Source organism: Oncorhynchus nerka, linkage group LG16 (assembly GCF_034236695.1).
Source record: "Oncorhynchus nerka isolate Pitt River linkage group LG16, Oner_Uvic_2.0, whole genome shotgun sequence".
NCBI lineage: Eukaryota > Metazoa > Chordata > Actinopteri > Salmoniformes > Salmonidae > Oncorhynchus > Oncorhynchus nerka.
Window position 1 is genome coordinate 20,383,542 of NC_088411.1, and position 19,793 is coordinate 20,403,334.

Consider the following 19,793-nt stretch of genomic DNA (forward strand, 5'->3'; position numbering starts at 1 on the left):
GGAGGTAAAAGTGGAGGATTCTTTTGTGGTAATGCAGGGGAGGGTTATAGGGGTGGATGTCACGATAAGGGATTGTAAATTTAGATTAGTGGTGGTGTATGGGCCACAGGTGGTGGCAGACAGAAGGGAGATGGTGGACTGTCTGACGCCCCTGTGTGTCACAAATAGGAAATTAGTGATAGGGGGATTTTAATACAGATTTAGGAAGAGGGGGATAGCAGTGCGGGCGCCATTGCCAGGCTAATGGCTTGCCATGGTCTGGTAGATGGTGGTCTGCACACTACTCCGAAAATGGACGGTCCTACATGGCGTAACTCCAGGGGGTTGAGCGGAGGCTCGACTATATTTTTGTACCCAGGTCTTTGGGTAAGTTGTCTGGGCGGCTGTTGCCTGTTTTCTTTTCGGATCACGACGGGGTGCTCCTGCAGGTGGGGTCGCCAGTCTGCCTCTTTGGTAGAGGGTACTGGAAGCTAGATCGGGATGTGCTGGAGGAGCGGGCTTTTGTTGACGGGTTTTATGGTTTCTTTTGAGGCTTGAGGGCCTCCGGTCCATGTGCGAGGGGGTGTTAGAGTGGTGGGAATTAGTTAAGGTGAGGATTAGGGCTTTTATAATAGGGTATTGCAAGAGGAAAAAAGGGAGGAGAGGAGGGAGGTGGATCGTATCCAGAGGTTAATTGAACTTGAATACGAGGCAGGCAACCTCGGCGGGTCGTTTGACTGGGAGAGATCCGCAACCCTAAAGGCGCAGCTCAGGGAGTTGCAGGAGCGGAAGGCTCGAGCTTTCCTTGAGCGAGCGCATAGTGGCTTTCTAGAACATAATGAGACTTGTTCTGCTATGTTCTTTAAGTTGGTTAGGGCAAGACAGAGTAGGAAGGTAATGCATGGTGTTAGGGAAGAAAATGGTAGTATAGTTAGAGAACCAGAGGATATGGTCAGGGTGACAACTGATCATTTCCAAGGTTTATTTAAGGAAAGGGAAATAGATGTAGAGCAGGGAAATGTGTTTTAGAACACTTGTCCAGGCGGTTGCCGGAGGACATTAGAGAAGTGATGGAGGCCCAGATCTCACTAGAAGAGGTTGAGAGCGCTCTTAGGAGGATGGGAAAAGGGAAGGTGCCTGGGATAGATGGGCTGCCGGCTGAGTTTTATCTCAAGTTTTGGGGTATACTTGGACCAGTGGTCCTCGAAGTCTTGAAGGCCATCCTTGAGACGGGGTCCCGGGGGATCAATGGCTGTTGGTGTGCTGTCACTTTTATATAAGAAGGGGGAAGTAACAGACCTTGGCAACTGGCGGCCGTTGACCATGCTGTGTGTAGATTACAAGCTACTTGCAAAGGTTTTAGCAGACCGGTTGCGCACAGCCCTTCCCTACGTCGTTCATGAGGATCAGACGTGCGGGGTAGAGGGCCGCTCTATTAGATGGAACCTACAGTTAATCAGGGACTCCATCGCTTGGGTTGAAGATAGAGGTCTGCCTTTAATGGTAGCAGCGCTAGATCAGGCGAAAGCCTTCGATCGCGTGAATAGATCCTTTTTATTCAGAGTGTTAGGTCGATTAGGATTTGGGGAGAAGTTTATAGGATGGATTCGTACATTATATGTCGGAGCGGGGTGCCGAGTTAGTGTAAATAGTCACTTGGGTGATGTTTTTGACCTCTCGTCTGGGGTCAGGCAGGGGTGCCCACTCTCGGCTCTCCTCTTCGTTCTGTACATGGAGCCTCTGGGGGCTGCCATTAGGGCAGACACAGGGGTGGAAGGTTTGCTGATCCCTGGAAGTGGTGGGCTGCGTGTTAAGATGACGCAGTACGCCGACGACACTTCCTTGCTGTTGTGCAAGGACTCGTGCCTGACAAGGTCCCTTGCCATCTTTGGGGATTTCACCCGAGCGTCGGGAGCAGTTCTGAACCATGCAAAGTCTTCAGTCAAGTTTTTCGGAAGATGGCGCGGTAGAACGGATGTGCCTGGGGGGTTATCTCTCTGTGAGGGGGCCCTGAGGATTCTCGGGGTCCATTTTGAGACCTCCGGCTCAGCGACGCTAAACTGGAACATGCGTATCGCAGTGGTACAGAGGAAGCTAGCAATGTGGAAAGCTAGGTATTTGTCTTTTATGGGCAAAGTCCTGGTCCTAAAGGTGGATGTGTTGCCGTCTCTTTTGTATTTGGCATACATCTACCCATTGCCGGCTTGTCTGAGGAGGCCTCTAGTGAGGCTTGTGTTTCAGTTTATGTGGAGTGGCAGGTGCGAGTGGGTCGCCAGGGCACGCATGATCTGTCCCATCGGGGGAGGGAGGTAGGGGGTACCACATTTCCCCTCAAGCTGGACTCAATTTTTGTTTCCTTCTTGTTAACGGAGCTTGCTCAGCCAGTGATACACCCGTCCGGTTACCTCCTGCGGGTGTTTTTCTCGTATCAGGCGAGAAGCATAATGGTGTGGTCTAACACGGGTCCTCGGGCGGAACAGCTGCCGTGGCACTTTGGTCATGCGGCCAAGTGGCTGCGTGCGCACCCTGAGGTTGAAGTTGCCCGAGTAGGTTTAGATCACAGGCACCTGTACGAGGAGGTCAGAAAGGCAGGGAGTCCGGCGCCTGTAGTGGGCATCTCGGAAGTGGTCTGGGAGGGAGTGCAGGCGCGGGGTCTGGATAACAGGCTCAAGGACCTGAATTGGTTGAGCCTTCATAAGTGTTTGCCGGTACGTTCCATCTTGTACCGGTATAATTTGGTGCAATCCCCCACCTGTCTAAGATCCTCTTGTGGCAGGGAGGAGACTGTGCGCCATGTCTTTTGGGACTGTGCCTTTGCCGGAGTAGTATGGGCTAGGGCACGGGTGTTGTTAGGTTTGGTAAAGGGGATTTTGTATTGACGTGGGCCAGGTTAGAGAGGGGTGTAGGGAGAGCGAGAGGGACGGATAGGGACAGGTTTCTGCTCTGGCTTCTCATGAGTCTCTTTAAACGGGGGCTGTGGGAAGCAAGGCAGAACATGGTGAAGACAGGGAAAGATTGGGGGGTGGAAGGGATAGTGAGGAGGGTGGAAGGAGATTTGAGGGGGAGGATGAAGAGGGAGGAGAGGAAGTGGGGGCAGCATGCTGCTCGGGAGAGGTGGAAGGGGGGTTTAGGGCTGGGTGTCATTTAGATTTGTAAGAGGATAGATTAGGGACGGGGAGATAGGGAGAGGTATTTTGTAGGGTAACGGGGAGGGAAGATGCTCCCCTGAGGTTTTGTTTGTGGTTTATGTTTTAGTTTAATTAGTTTATTTAAAATACCATTATTTGTGTAAGTATGTAAATTATGAGTTGTAAAGAATGAATGGTATTGAAGATAATAAACTATTTTTATAAAAAAAAATAAAAAAAGATAGGCTGTAATAGGTTTCGCGTTCCGTTTGTTGTTTTGTTTATTCAGTTATTTCATGTATCATCATTTCATTCATTAAAGACATGAGTAACCACCACGCTGCATTTCGGTCCTCTCTTTCTACAAACGAAGAACGACGTTACAGAATCACCCACCACACACGGACCGAGTGGCGTGGTAACAGGCAGCAGGAGCAGCGAAGGGAGGACGTTAGGGATAGCAGAGGCTTGGAGTATACAACGTGGGAAGAAATAGACAGGTGGGCGGCCGACCCAGAGAGAGTGCCTGAGCCCGCCTGGGATTCGCTGGAACAGTGCGAAGAGGGCTATAGGCGAATGGAGTTGGAGAAACAGACACGGCGGTGCAGAGCGAAACCCGAAAGTCACCACAAAAAATGTATTGGGGGGGGGGACTCAGAGGGAGAGACTGTGAAGGAGTTAATGGGGAAAGTTTAGTGGAGCCAAGGTAACCAGAACCAGGCCAGTGTTAGAGGTGCTATAGACTGTGAACGAGTTAATGGGGAAAGTGGAGTGGAGAGTAACGGATTGTGCTTGGTCGGGGATTTGATAGCACCTGAGTTAGCGCTCCATACTCGTCCTGAGGTGCGTGTTAGTCGGCTGGTGAAGTTGGTGCCAGCCTCACGCACCAGGACTCCTGTGCACATCCCTAGCCTTGCACGTCCTGTGCCAACACTGCTCTCAACATCTCCAGTACGCCTTCACGGTCTAGCCCATCCTGTGCCACCTCCACACTCCAGTCCTCCGGTGGCAGCTCCCCGCACCAGGCTTCCTGTGCGTGTCCTCGGCCCAGTACCACCAGTGCCAGCACCACGCATCAGGCCTACAGTGCGCCTCGCCTCTACAGCGCTGCCGGAGTCTCCCGCCTGTTCAGCGCTTCCAGAGCCTTCCTCCTCTACAGCGATGCTGGAGTCTCCCGCCTGTTCAGCGCTTCCAGAGCCTTCCTCCTCTACAGCGCTGCCGGAGTCTCCCGCCTGTTCAGCGCTTCCAGAGCCTTCCTCCTCTACAGCGCTGCCGGAGTCTCCCACCTGTTCAGAGCTTCCAGAGCCTTCCTCCTCTACAGCGCTGCCGGAGCCTCCCGCCTGTTCAGCGCAGCCAGAGCCTGTCTCCTCTCCTGCGCTGCCGGAGTCTCCCGCCTGTTCAGCGCTTCCAGAGCCTTCCTCCTCTACAGCGCTGCCGGAGTCTCCCGCCTGTTCAGCGCAGCCAGAGCCTGTCTCCTCTCCTGTGCTGCCGGAGTCTCCCGCCTGTTCAGCGTTTCCAGAGCCTTCCTCCTCTACAGCGCTGCCGGAGTCTCCCGCCTGTTCAGCGCTTCCAGAGCCTTCCTCCTCTACAGCGCTGCCGGAGTCTCCCGCCTGTTCAGCGCTTCCAGAGCCTTCCGCCTCTACAGCGCTGCCGGAACCTCCTGCCTGTTCGGAACAGCCTGAGCTGCCAGTCTGCAGGAAGCTGTCAGTCTGCAAGGTGCTGTCAGTCTGTATGAAGCAGCCAGAGCTGTCAGTCTGTATGAAGCAGCCAGAGCTGTCAGTCTGCATAGAGCAGCTAGATCCGCCAGTCAACCAGATTCTTCCAGATCAGCCAGTCAACCAGTCTCTTCCAGATCTGCCAGTCAACCAGAATCTTCCAGATCTGCCAGTCAACCAGAATCTTCCAGATCTGCCAGTCAACCAGAATCTTCCAGATCTGCCAGTCAACCAGAATCTTCCAGATCTGCCAGTCAACCAGAATCTTCCAGATCTGCCAGTCAACCAGAATCTTCCAGATCTGCTAGTCAACCAGAATCTTCCAGATCTGCTAGTCAACCAGAATCTTCCAGATCTGCTAGTCAACCTGAATCTTCCAGATCCGCTAACCAGCCAGGATCTACCGGAGTTTACTACCTACCTGAGCTTCATCTCAGTACTGGGCTTCCTCTCAGTACTGGGCTTCCTCTCAGTACTGGGCTTCCTCTCAGTACTGGGCTTCCTCTCAGTTCCGGGCTGCCCCTCAGTCCCGAGCTGCCCCTCAGTCCCGAGCAGCCCCTCAGTCCCGAGCTGCCCCTCTGTCCCGAGCTGCCCCTCTGTCCCGAGCTGCCCCTCTGTCCCGAGCTGCCCCTCTGTCACGAGCTGCCCCTCAGTCCAGTGGGGATCTGGGTGAGGACTATTAGGCCATGGTCGGCGGCGAGGGTGTATTATCCCAGGACGCGAAGGGGAGGAACTAGGACATTTATGAAGTGGGGTCCACGTCCCGAGCCGGAGCCGCCACCATGGACAGACGCCCACCCGGACCCTCCCTATGGTTTTGAGGTGCGTCCGGGAGTCCGCACCTTAGGGGGGTTCTGTCACGCCTTGGTCTTAGTATTTTTGTGTTTTCTTTAATTATTTGTTCAGGCCAGGGTGTGACATGGGGTTATTGTATTGTCTTATTGGGGTTTTTGTAGGCATTGGGATTGTGGTTGATTAGGGGTGTGTCTAGTATAGGCTTGGCTGCCTGAGGCGGTTCTCAATCGGAGTCAGGTGATTCTCGTTGTCTCGGATTGGGAACCGTATTTAGGTAGCCTGGGTTTCACTTTGTATTTCGTGGGTGATTGTTCCTGTCTCTGTGTAGTGTTCACCAGATAGGCTGTAATAGGTTTCGCGTTCCGTTTGTTGTTTTGTTTATTCAGTTATTTCATGTATCGTCATTTCATTCATTAAAGACATGAGTAACCACCACGCTTCATTTCGGTCCTCTCTTTCTACAAACGAAGAACGCCGTTACACAGAGTCATACAAAATGGTGTGTTTCTCTACTCCAACTATCTACTCCAACACTAGAAAAGATGGAAATTGAGCAATCCCTTTCTGAACCAATGTATTTTAACAGTCTAATAAATATAATCATTTGGTTGTGTCATTTAGTTGTGTTTATGAGGGTCTTAGGTAACATTATAAAATGAAAAAAAAGCATTTTCAATCATTTATGTTACTGTAGGTCGGGTGACCAAATGTCAAGGATTGTGAGGGACAATCTAGCATTTTGTCCCTTTGTCCCAAAACCAAACAATCATTTCCCTCATTGTATCAACAAATTCAAACACCACTCACTTAGAAAAAAAGTTGGATTTGTCCTGTATTTCAGTCAGACATTCCGACCTGTCTTTTGCAATCATGTTGCATATATTAAAATATATACAGTACCCTATATCATTAGGATGTGGTAGCCTAAGCCTACTGGTGATGCTAAACACTTCTCCAATGGTTGTTGAGATCTGATATTCTGCGCAGCGCAAGACAAAAAGTGGGCCAATGTCATAGGCCTATTCAACCAATCATATTTCTCAAATCCTTTCGGGCAAAATTCCAGCCATGTCTAACTACTTCCATGCTTTTTGATGAAGAGCTACAAAAGTAAGTACATAGCCATATTAGACTGAAAGATATAAGTTAATTTAGTCAAACTTTGTGAGGCTCTCCACGTTCATTCATTAGCTGCACATTACAACACATTTTCTGCTACTTCATTCAATCCCGTTTTAAAAGTGTCCCTTCCTGTTTTACATTCGATGAGACCAACTCCAGGGGTATAGAGCTACCAAAGCTTCACCCAGCCACTTCTAACAATGGTGCTGAATCAATGTCTTCCACGGTCACATCATGATTCATTCGTATAACTAAATTATTATAGCATAACGTTACTGTTATTCCAAAAACACAACTAAGCAGAATGTGTTTTGATTGAAACAAAATATAGAAAGGCTTTATAGTTAACGCCGTCTGCTCTAATTTGCTCAGGAAAAAAAGGTCTAAATGCATATTCCCATGAAACTGATTGAGATCAAATGATTGGTATGTAGACATAGTTTGGACATTTCACTGGTAAAATGTGAAGAATTATCATTCATGATTGACAGTGATGTTGCCATGGCCTGTTTTGAAATGAGGTATGCCTAACTTGGTGTTTGAGGGTATTAAAAATGTAAAATGTTCTTGAGGCAATATGTGTGGGCATAGGCAGGTGTTGCATTTGGAGGGTGCATTTTTATGCACATTCTATAATGATATTCAATAGACCCCTTTCCAGTACATGACACACTAACGTCACACACGGATGCGCGCGACTCTTGCCAGCAGTAAGCAAGCCATTGCCATCTGCACACATTCAACATAGACTAGATTCACGTTTTTATTACTTCTAAACAAAATTACTTTTTAGGTTCTCATACGCAGTGGTGATTTTAGCATGTAAATCTTGGTGGGGCAAAACAGTTTTTATTGTTTTTGATGCATGCCAGCAAAGCCACTACACAACACAACACTAAACAATTCATTGATTGCACTATAACGGTAACAAATGGTGCCCACAAACTGTTTGGGCCTACATAAAGCTGTCCCAACAGCAGAGTGCCAACAGCAGTCCCAACACCTGACCACTGCTGGCAGCAAAACAGTTCATTCTGCCTCATTTACTGTGACTATTAAAATCTACGCTAACCAGAAACTGTGGATGGAAGGAGGAATTCGCACAAAACTAAAAGCTTAAGAAATGCCAAATGTTGGCACCCTCATGGCAAAATGTGTAGAATAGCATGAGATTAGCTATAAAACTGCACTTTTTTTTTTTTTCCCATAGCAAAGCGTGTAGAATTTTTTTCCATATATATTTTTTGGACCCACACAAATTTCAGCAGGCCCACCCACCAACGAATTTCTGGCTACACTACTGGTCGCGAAAGCTTCCGTTTTCTTTGTGTGCTCTTTGTAAACAAACATGCCATGTGACTGGCTCAATCAGCTGTTTTGGGGAACGGCTCCATAATGAACAAATAATGCAACAGGCAAAATTAACAACATGATCTGCACAAGGTGACTGCAGGATTATTTTTTAAATCATACCGTGGGTATATATGGTATACCGCCCAAGCCTAGCTGGAAGTGGTCAGTAAGATCAGATCACAATGCGTCTTTTAATCATCTACACCTGTCTAAAAATGTGGGCACAATCAGAATGTGGGCACGATCAGGACAAAGGATACATGTTAGCACCAGGTATTAACAAGGCTTTTTATTTGCACTTTCCTCTTCCCATACCCTCCCAACAGAGGTCTTGTACTGTGTTAATGTGTTGACAGGGAGCCTACTCTGTAGTGGTCCATGGGATTATCTCTAAGTGCATACCAAATGGCACCCTATTCCCTCCATAGTGTACTTCTTTTGACCAGGGCACAGAGTTCTAATGATCAAAAGTGGTGCACTATGTAGGGAATAGGTTGCTATTTGGGATGCAAGCCCTGCCTTGAAAGATGAAAGCTAGCCGTTGTTTATTGATCAGACCTGCCCTGTCTCTGTGTCCCAGAGCCCCTAAACGCATCACGCATGAATTACTGGACCAAACCATCACAGCAGCTTTTAGGAAGCAACATGACAACATGAAAAGGCAGCCATGTTTCATATCTCTGTGGTCATCATGGTGGAAGGTAAGTTGATCAGGGAGGGACTTACGGGGTGGACTTCTGTCAGGGAAGTGCAGGAGGTACAGTGGAAAGGAACAGAGTAGGGAGGGGTGACATGAATCATTCTGTCTCATAAGTGATCCTGTGGTACCTCTGTTCACTAATCTCACGAGAATGATCTTACATTAGCTACAGTATTTGATTCCTTGTGGAATATAGGCAGGTTCCAAACCAAAAACACTTCAAGCATGAGGAGCTACAATCCATTGCTGGAGAAGAGAAGTGTTTGAAATGATTTAATGTTACGGATTTAAAGCTGCAATATGTAACTTTTTGGGCGACCCGAACAAATGCACGTAGAAATGTGAGTTATAGATCTGTCATTCTCATTGAGAGCAAGTATAATAAGCGGTAGATCTATTCTATGTGCACTATTCCTATGCTTCCGGTTCTTTAGTTACATTTTTGAATATTTTACCTTTGGTTGTGTACACCAGCTTCAAACTGTAGCGGTGCCTAGGTAAAATCAATGAGGAAGCCAAGCCAAGCCAGTGAAAAAGGCATATTACAACCTATGTTGTGATAATTGCGTTGTTTGCTCTATAACCCATTCGTTCATATGCCACCGTGATATACAATAATGCTGTGACAACAAAAAGACAACAGTCACACAGTAGCGGAATAAATTCAATAACACATACATTTGTTTCATCACAAAACCGGATAGCAACATCTGTTCAGTGAAGTCCACAACACAAATATTGCATATAACAAATAGTTATATCACCTGCAGCATGGTCAAGCAAGTTCATGTTTGACAGTTTACTAATCAACTACTGATTTAGAAACACAAAGTTACTGTAAGTCAGCACAAAGACAACAGGAGCACTGCCTCGACAATTCATGTAAACATCATCAAATCAACAAGACTGTATATGCTTAGCTAGTTTAATAGAACTAAAAACCAGAACTAATTTCTGCATAGTGCATCTTTAAGTAGTGGAAAAAAGGAACTCCTTTTTGTTAAATGATTTAGTTTGATAGGCAACATCATTTCCCTCTTAAAATAACAAATGATACTATCTCATCCTCTAATGCGTGAGCTACTGAAAACAGCAGTGACCCTCCTGGTTTGGTCCTAGACACAGCTATTATCTCTCTGTAGAACCTGCAGAAGCCAGAATGAGTGTGACACAATGCTCACCGGAACTAAAGCTCTTTATTTCTTTAAGTTTTTGTACACAGTACAAAAAAATAAACGCAACAATGGACATTGATGGGAACTGGAACACACTATTCATACAAGTAAATCAAGAGCATCCCAAACATGAAATCAAACTTTATTTGTCACAGGCGCCAAATACAACAACCTTACCGTGAAATGCTTACTTACAAGCCCTTAACCAACAATGTAGTTCAAGAAAGAGTTAAGAAAATATTTACCAAATAAACGAATGTAAAAAATTATAAAAAGTAACGCAATAAAATAACAATAACGAGGCTATATACAGGGGATACCGGTCAATGTGCGGGGTCCAGGTTAGTCGAGGTCAATTGTACATGTAGGTAGGGGTAAAGTGGGGTAAAGTGACTATGTATAGATAATAAAACAGCGAGTATCAGCAGTGTAAAAATAAATGTGTGTGTGTGTGTGGGGGGGGGGGGGTCAATGTAAATAGTCCGGGTGGCCATTTAAGTAATTGTTCAGCAGTCTTGGGGGTAGAAGCTGTTAAGGAGCCTTTTGGTCCTAGACTTGGCGCTCTGGTACCGCTTGCCGTACGATAGTGGAGAGAACAGTCTATGATTAGGGCGACTGGAGTCTTTAGATCATTTTTTGGGCCTTCCTCTGACACCACCAAGTATATATGTCCTGGGCCGTACACACTACCCTCTGTAGCACCTTATGGTCAGATGCCGAAGCAGTTGCCATTTAATTTTTAATTTTTAATTTTACCTTTATTTAACCAGGCAAGTCAGTTAAGAACAAATTCTTATTTTCAATGACGGCCTAGGAACAGTGGGTTAACTGCCTGTTCAGGGGCAGAACGACAGATCAGTACCTTGTCAGCTCGGGGGTTTGAACTTGCAACCTTCCGGTTCCTAGTCCAACTCTCTAACCACTAGGCTACCCTGCCGCCCAGGTGGTGATGCAAACGGTCAGGATGCTCTCGATGGTGCAGCTGTAGAACTTTTTGAGGATCTGGGGACCCCTGCCAAATCTTTTCCCGAGGGGGAAAAGGTGTTGTCGTGCACTCTTCATGCTCAATGGGTGGTGACATGTCTGGTGAGTATGCAGGCCATGGAAGAACTGGGACATTTTCAGCTTCCTGGAATTGTGTAAAGATCCTTGCGACATGGTGCCGTGCATTATCATGCTGAAACATGAGGTGATGGCGACGGATGAATGGCACAACAATGGGCCTCAGGATCTCATCACGGTATCTCTGTGATTTCAAATAGACATCGATAAAAGGCAATTGTGTTCGTTGTCCATAGCTAATGCCTGCTCATTACCGCCACCATGGGGCACTCTGTTTACAACGTTCACATCAGCAAATGAGCTTCCCTGAGACAGTTTCTGACAGTTTGTGCAGAAATTATTCGGTTGTGCAAACCCACAGTTTCATCAGCTGTCAGGGTGGCTGGTCTCAGACGATCCCCCGGGTGAAGAAGCCGGATGTGGAGGTCCTGGTCTGGCGTGGTTACACGTGGTCTGTGGTTGCGAGGCCGGTTGGACGTACTGCCAAATTCTCTAAAACGTTGAAAGTAGCTTATGGTAGAGAAATGAACATTCAATTCTCTGGCAACCGCTCTGCTGGACATTCCTGCAGTCAGCATGCCAATTGCACACTCCCTTAAAACTTGAGACATCGGTGGCATTCTGTTGTGTGAAAAACTGCACATTTTAAAGTGACCTTTTGTTGTCCCCAGCACAAAGTGCACCTGTGCAATGATCATGATGTTTAATCAGCTTCTTGATATGCCACACCTGTCAGGTGGATGGATTATCTTGGCAAAGGAGAAATGTTCACTAACAGGGATATAAACAAATTTGTTTGCAAAATGTGAGAGAAATAAGCTTTTTTTGCATATAGAAAATGTCTGGGATTTTATTTCAGCTCATGAAACATGGGACCAACACATTACATGTTGCATTTATGTTTTTGTTTAGTATAGATTAGACACAGCGTATCCAATCATGGCCCGGTACTAGGGAGCCACCCTCCACCCCACTGGCCCCATGCCCACAGAGAGTGCACCATCTGGGGACCACAGAGCCCTCACCTCTACCCCCACCAGCCCCTCGCCACCCTGCCTTTTTAATTATGTGTATAGTGTGGAACCATAAAACAATGTAACTATTAATTAAAGCTCTTCATATCTCTGGACAAATTCTGTACTAAAACACAGTTTGCAGGCTGAAGACATACACTCACTAGCCAGTTTATTTGGTACACCACCCCGTTCACGAAAATGGATCGTTCCTACAGACAGTGAGTCACATGGCCGTGGCTTGCTATATAAAGCAGGCAGACAGGCATCGAGGCATTCAGTTACTGTTTGATTGAACATTAGAATGGGCAAAACGAGTGACCTAAGCAACTTTGAGCGTGGCATGATTGTCGGTGCCAGGAACGCCGGATCCAGAATCAGAAATGGCCGCCCTCCTGGACTTTTCACACACAACAGTGTCTAGGATTTCGCCAGAATGGTGCGACAAACAAACAATAATACATTCCCCCAGAAAACTTCAGGCTGATCTGGAGGCAAAGGCGGGTCCGACCCGGTACTAGTTGGGTGTACCTAATAAACGGTCTGGTGAGTGTACTGTACCAAAGTGATGTTGCAGCAGGAGAGGTGTTAGCGTTTTCCATTATTTCCTTCCCTCTACTTCCTCTGAATTGTCACAGTGCAGTTCCAGGGCTGATTGCCGCCGGTGGGCATGAACACAACTGACAGGGAGAGAACACACATACGTACACACACACAGGGAGTTTAAACTCTATGACTTCATCTGTCTGGGTGGGTTGTTGGCCTCCTCCGTGTAAGCTGTAATTCAGTGTGTCATCGCCCCCCTGCAGCACGTACAGTATGACACACTGACACACACACACACACACCACAGTGAGGTAAACATTGCCTCTCTGACATGCCTGATCATCCCCATCTCCTCCTAGACTCAGGAGTGGGATGAAGGGCAGCAGAAAAAAACACATTCCATTTGCCGAGGGGCGTCGGAGCTTCGCACTGTAAACAGTTTTCCACTGTCACTTTCTGCTCCCTGTCTGAGTAGTAAAAATAGGTAACTATTTGTGAGGTTCCCATATATGTATGGATAAAGGGCTGTCTAGTTGTGGATAAACAGGAGTAGGCATCAAGGGAGAAGGGTGTGAGTTTGAAATGAAGACCTGCCACTCACCTTGCACCAAAAGTCTCAGCAACACAGTTCTGTGCCTGAAGAATGTTCCGTGTTTGTTCAGTTCGTCTGGCCTGGGAACAGAAGGCTGAGTAGCGTTTAACACGTTGTCATCTTTCACACCACTGACTGGACTCCCACTCTTTGAAAGTCAGTGGGGCTTTTTAACAGCAAGTTATAACAACTTTTTTCTTGCCAAACAACCACCTGTTTACTTAGTTTCAATAACAAATTGTATTTATTTTATTTGAGATTTTTCACTGGTTTGCTCTTTGTGACTGATTTATGGAAATTGGATGGGTGTCTTGTCTTTGCCATTTCAACTAGCCTAACAAACTGTCACGACTTTCCCCAGTCTTGTATAGACTGCAGCTTCAATAGCCCTACAGCCGTTGGTTTTGCAGTTATGAACTCTTAAACTCTATTAACTGTATTCTTCCTCAGGGGAATAAAAAACACAGAAACGGAACAGGTAGCCGAGGTTTGTTTTTCTAAATCTGTCAGTCATCTCTGCTCAACACATGGCCAGCTTGCTGAGTCGTCAGCCCATCTGCATGCCATTACTATAGGCTTCTTTTGACACTAATGGAGCTATTTCAGAAAGCAATAAACTGTGGGGAACATTAGCTGAGATGCAGAGGGGAACACACTGAAATGAAGAGTAGCTGACGTGCGGCACATCGCTAAGATGTCTCCCCCAGGCCTCCAAGGGGAAATTATTATTTCAAATAATACTATTAAATTGAGAAGGGGGGAAAATGAAAGAAATAAACCACATGTATTCGCCATGAGATAGAGTAACGAGACGGAAGGCAGCGGCTCACGTTGAAGACGTGAAAGAAAACACTGTGTTGTAATGTAGCCAATCAGGCAGTCTCACCTGTCGTCCTTTATGGTGCTCTGTCTCTTTAATTCTCCCACGTTCCCCTCCATCTATGGTGTTTTTACACATGATTGCATGTGCTTGGCATGCTGACACTGACAATGAATTCCTCCATATTACTAATTGAACGAGCAGAAATAGAAGCAGAAATAGTAGCATGATTAAAAACAGAAATCCAATCAAATATGCTTATTTAATGCAAGTCCACAGATGAGGTTAACTATTCAATAAAGATGTACAGCACACATTTAGAAATAAATCCCTCTCACTGTTCATCAAGCAATCCCTTCAACAATGCTAATTAATCACACTATCTTTTCCCACACTGGATACATCAGCCCTGGCTCCCCTCTTCAATTAGATTTACCTTCATACTGTAATGTTAGTGTTTGGATTAAGTGGAATTACCCAGGAATACTAATGTTTTAAATCCTCCTTAGCCTTTGACTCATTGTGTATCAGCCGCTTGACAGCTATCTGGGATTTAACATGCTGTGTTGTGGGGTTTTATATAGTATGTTACGCAAAAAATATGCCACAGATATTAGCAGGAGCTTCCCTTGTTGGGTTGGAACCCTAGTCAGTCAGTTCTGTGTTCCAACTCAGAGCTGTGGAATGATTCCATCATTCTGGAGATTCATTCCGAGTTCCGTCAGAGGATTTTTCTGTCCCTGTATGGTCTCCTTTAGAATCTCTGGATGGTTATTAAAACCAGTAATGGGGCAGAAGTGAGGAGGCAAAGGACAAAATGAGGATATCTGGGGGAAGGAAGGAGAGAGAAGAGAAGGAGGGGCGGAAGGGCTATTGTTCTCTGCCTCTTCAATCTTCTCCTACATGATAGGGTTTGATTTTCAAAAGGCAGCTTTGTTATAAAATGGGTCCAAACAGAGGCGACATAGGGACCCAAGTTGAAACACACATTCAACATTTTCCTAGAGCTGGGTGATTCGTGGTGAGAGGAGAGTGACTGTGGAAATATGTAAATGTTCCCTGATACTCTCCCTGAGCGTCTTGCCTCACCCTCATCCCCACCACACACACTCTCCCCCATTGTAAAGAGTCATTGACAAACTGTAGTGTGTAAAGTGGCTCCCCTGTAATCCATCACTGCAAACACCCTCCAAACCTCCCCACTCTTGTCTCTTTTTCTGTCTGTCTCGCCATCTCTCTGTGTGTCTGTGTGTCTGTCTGTCTCTCTGTCTCGTATCTGGCAAGCCTTACTGAATTATTCATACAATATGCTTTCTGATTAGTCCCATCACTGCAGTATTTCAATACTCACTATATGTATATTCTTTTTTTCCCGGCTGGTTTTTCTTTCTCTCCCCTATTCTATGCCTCCAAACACCATATTTCATTCTCCTTACTGCCATTCACTGTCACACAGATTTGCTAAACTGGATGTGACAGGGGAGAAGCTTTTTCATGCCTCTTATAAAAGCCATACATTTGGTTTAATGGACATTTCTCTTCCCTCCCTTTTCTCTCTCTCCTGTTTTCATGCATTTGTCTTGACCATGAGGATGCTTCTTTTCGTAAGATGTTTTATTTTAGTTTGTCACAGGGATTCAAGGGCTACCATTTGCATATACAGTACCAGTCAAAGTTTGGACACACCTACTCATCAAAGACATCAAAACAATGAAATAACACATATGGAATCATGTAGTAACCAAAAAAGTGTTGAACTAAACAAAATATATTTTATATTTGAGATTCTTCAAAGTAGCCACCCTTTGCCTTGATGACAGCTTTGCACACTCTTAGCATTCTCTCAACCAGCTTGCTTTTCCAACAGTCTTGAAGGAGTTCCCACATATGCTGAGCACTTGTTGCCTGCTTTTCCTTCACTCTGCGGTCCTGTAGGCCAGGTCATCTGATGTAGCACTCCATCACTCTGACTGACCTTCATGTTTTAAAGTAATGATGGACTGTCGTTTCTCTTTGCTTATTTGAGATGTTCTTGCCATAATATTGTAACGACCCTGGGTTTATAAGCGCGGAAATCGGCTCTGCCACACGAGCATGCTTTTGCGGCACAGTCGATAGCGCGCCGGATCTCGGGCTCAAAGGTCGAGGGTTCGAGACCTGCTCCCTGCTGTTTCATTATTTCATTATTTCATGGTGTCAGAAGTGGGATCGGACCTTGCATCCACGACAGTGCGTGTGCTTGGCCGGTGAGCGCGTTCCTGTAAGACGTAGAGCCGCAGGCTAGCGCGAGGGCGCGCTCTTTGAAAGGAGGGAGTAGTGTAACAACCCTGGGTTTATAAGCGCGGGAGCGAGCAAGCTTTTGCGTCACAGTCGATAGCGCGCCGGACCTCGGGCTAGAAGGTCGAGGGTTCGAGACCTGCTACCTGCTGTTTCATTACAATATGGACTTGGTCTTTTACCAAATAGGGCTATCTTCTGTATACCACCCTAACCATGTCACAACACAACTGATTAACTTTTAACAAGGCACACCTGTTAATTGAAATGCATTCCAGGTGATCTCATGAAGCTGGTTGAGAGAATGCCAAGAGTGTGCAAAGCTGTCATCAAGGCAAAGGCAAAGGGTGGCTACATTGAAGAATCTCAAATATAAAATATATTTAGTTTAGTTTAACACGTTTTTTGCTTACTATATGATTCCATTTGTGTTATTTCCTCGTTTTGATGTCTTCACTATTATTCTACAATGTAGAAAATGGTAAGAATAAAGAAAAACACTTGAATGAGTAGGTGTGTCCAAACTTTTGACTGGTACTGTATATGTGCAAATGGTAGCCCTTGAAAAGTAAGTATATATATTTTTTGGTAATCAGCTCCTGTTTACATAAACAAAGAAATTAACTTGGATTGACTTGTTTGAGCAGCCTAACTCTGCCAATATGCTTTTCTCCTCATCTATATTTTAGTGTACAGAGAAAGCAATAAGCTCAATGAATGAATTATAGGGACTTGTTTTTGGTTTGTAGGCTACCATTGTTGAATCAGAGAGGGAGAGTCAATGTGCTTGATACTGTATGTCACTGTGCCCTGAAAAAGTGGGCTGCTTGAAAAGTCTAAATCTTCTGTCCTATTTTTCTTTTTTAGCTCTCTCTCTCTCTCTCTCTCTCTCTCTCTCTCTCTCTCTCTCTCTCTCTACATGAAACATCTACTGTAAGTAGCCCAGTATATTTTGGTTCCTTTATATAACAATGCTCTGCTATTCAAGACCTACACATCTCTCCTTCTCTGTTGCTCTCATAGAAATGACATCCGATGATCCATTTCTTCACAGGTACTATACATGAAGAAACCTAAATATTCCCCAGGCATTAGCCATAATGCCTTATAATAACTAGACAGATCTGGAGGCAATACAGTTGTAACAGTCCTCAAAATGGTACGCTATTCCCTATATAGGGCACTGTTTGACCAGAGACCTATCAATCCCGGTCAAAAGTAGTGCACTATATAGGGAATAGGGAGCCATTTGGGACAAACCCATTTTCAGACACCCGTTTTAGATGTCTTGCAGTCATATTTTGAAGAAATAATGTAAAATGCCCTATAAAAACTAGCCAGTTCTGAAGACCATACAGTTATCAGACTTGTAGAGCAGTAGACACTCGTTTTAGCCGCCTCCCACAGCTGCGACCTTCCTAATAAGGGTTGGAGGGGAGAGCTGCTGCTGTTTACTCCATCTCTCTGTCTCTCTCTCTTCCCCCCCCTCTCTCTAGTCATCATTAAATATCATCTTACTTCCCCCTCCAGCCTGCATTTTAAGCTGTTCCCGTGTCATTTACACTGCCACACAACCAGTAATGATGTCAGGAAACTGCAAGGTACGAGCTGACAAATAGTATTTTTTTTTACTCATCCTGTAGGGAGATAAATATGAGTGGAAAATGGATGTGATAGGATGGATCATTTGATCCCACTTCATGAAACAGGAAGGGAAACGTAATCAAGATGTGAGCAGCTGCCTAGTTTCCCCTAGTCTTTCTGTCTCTTTAATCCTAATCACTTTTTGCTCTCATCAAACCCTCATCAAGTCTCGTCATGTTTGACATTACACACTTGAATACATCCTCAGAACAGGAAAAGGGTTTTTAGAGAAGTTCAGACTGTAAACATTAGATGAGTTCTACAGTACATCGCGGAACAAAGCAGTAGAATAGAGAACTATGGAGATTGAGCAACAGTAAAACAGTGCTCTAGTGCTCTCTAAAGGCCATTCTGGAACAGGGCATGACGTCTCTTACTTTACATACTGTATGCTTTCTGTACACATTGCTTACATTGCCTGCTGCTGTATGACCTGGAATCAACACTGAACAGTGATGAAATGGAGTGATATTCCCTTTAGTTTCCAGGTTAACTGCTGACTGAAGTTGACTGAAGTTCAGTGATGTCGTGCTAGAGAAGATCTCCTGCTAGAAGGGACCCACAATGACAGTGATGTCGTGCTAGAGAAGATCTCCTGCTAGAAGGGACCCATAATGACAGTGATGTCGTGCTAGAGAAGATCTCCTGCTAGAAGGGACCCACAATGACAGTGATGTCGTGCTAGAGAAGATCTCCTGCTAGAAGGGACCCACAATGACAGTGATGTCGTGCTAGAGAAGATCTCCTGCTAGAAGGGACCCACAATGACAGTGATGTCGTGCTAGAGAAGGATCTCCTGCTAGAAGGGACCCACAATGACAGTGATGTCGAGAAGATCTCCTGCTAGAAGGGACCCACAATGACAGTGATGTCGTGCTAGAGAAGGATCTCCTGCTAGAAGGGACCCACAATGACAGTGATGTCGTGCTAGAGAAGGATCTCCTGCTAGGAGGGACCCACAACGACAGTGATGTCGTGCTAGAGAAGGATCTCCTGCTAGAAGGGACCCACAATGACAGTGATGTAACAGACTTTTAGGGCACAGCCAGGCAGCAGTTTATTTACCCTGGAGGATCATATGTTTGACTGCACCATGGAGATGAACCTATTGAAACATTGATGCCTGTGTTCCATTGAGGTATTCCACAAGCATGGTTTAAGCCTCACCACCTGCCTAAGTTTATTCTCTGTGGCCACACTTTTCACTTTAAGAACAACAAGAGAAAGGAACTATCTCTTTCTGTGTTGGTAAGTGGAAGTGCTTCACAGCTACTTACCCATATTTTATGGGGAAGGTGAAACAAACTGACTGTTCTGAGAATATCCTTCTCTGTAGGTCTCACAGTATGCATGGCTCTAGATCGGAAATGCACCAAAATGTGAATACCGGTACAAATGTAAATATTAAAGCATGTAAATGCAGGTCACAGTGTTATAGCTACAGTTCTGAGGTGAGTCATGTCAACAACATCTCCATCTGACTAGGAGAGCCAGGGTTGGAAGAGCGGGAGCTGTGTGTGTGTGTGTGTGCTGTCTGAAGCAGACAGAACCCTCCCCTACTCCTTCTCCTCCTCCTCCAGTGTCATTTACAAGCCTGTCCTATTCTGAGCTACGATTACACACTGCCTCTTCACTGATTATGGAGAAACGTGGGTTGGCAGGACATAGAACATAGTCCAGCTGGGTACAATTTAGCAGCACAACATACACACACTTATGCAACCACTCTACCTTGTCATGGTCTTTTCACTGCTGTGTTCCCTATGCCTCCCCAGAGGAATCATTAGTGTTTTGTTAGTGGTAAATATTGTAGATTTTGTCACCTGATTGCATTTCCCTGCTGGCTCTCAAAATCCCCTGGTGGACACTATG

The 19,793-nt window shown here is 45.7% G+C and overlaps 1 long non-coding RNA gene across 1 annotated transcript; it reads left to right on the top strand.

Annotated features, from left to right (window-relative positions):
* The first annotated feature begins 17,796 nt into the window (after positions 1–17,796).
* On the top strand, positions 17,797–19,358 carry LOC115144589 (uncharacterized). Its single transcript, XR_003865839.2, has 2 exons — positions 17,797–17,878; positions 18,403–19,358. It is a non-coding gene; the product is annotated as an uncharacterized LOC115144589 (long non-coding RNA).
* Positions 19,359–19,793: the final 435 nt, after the last annotated feature.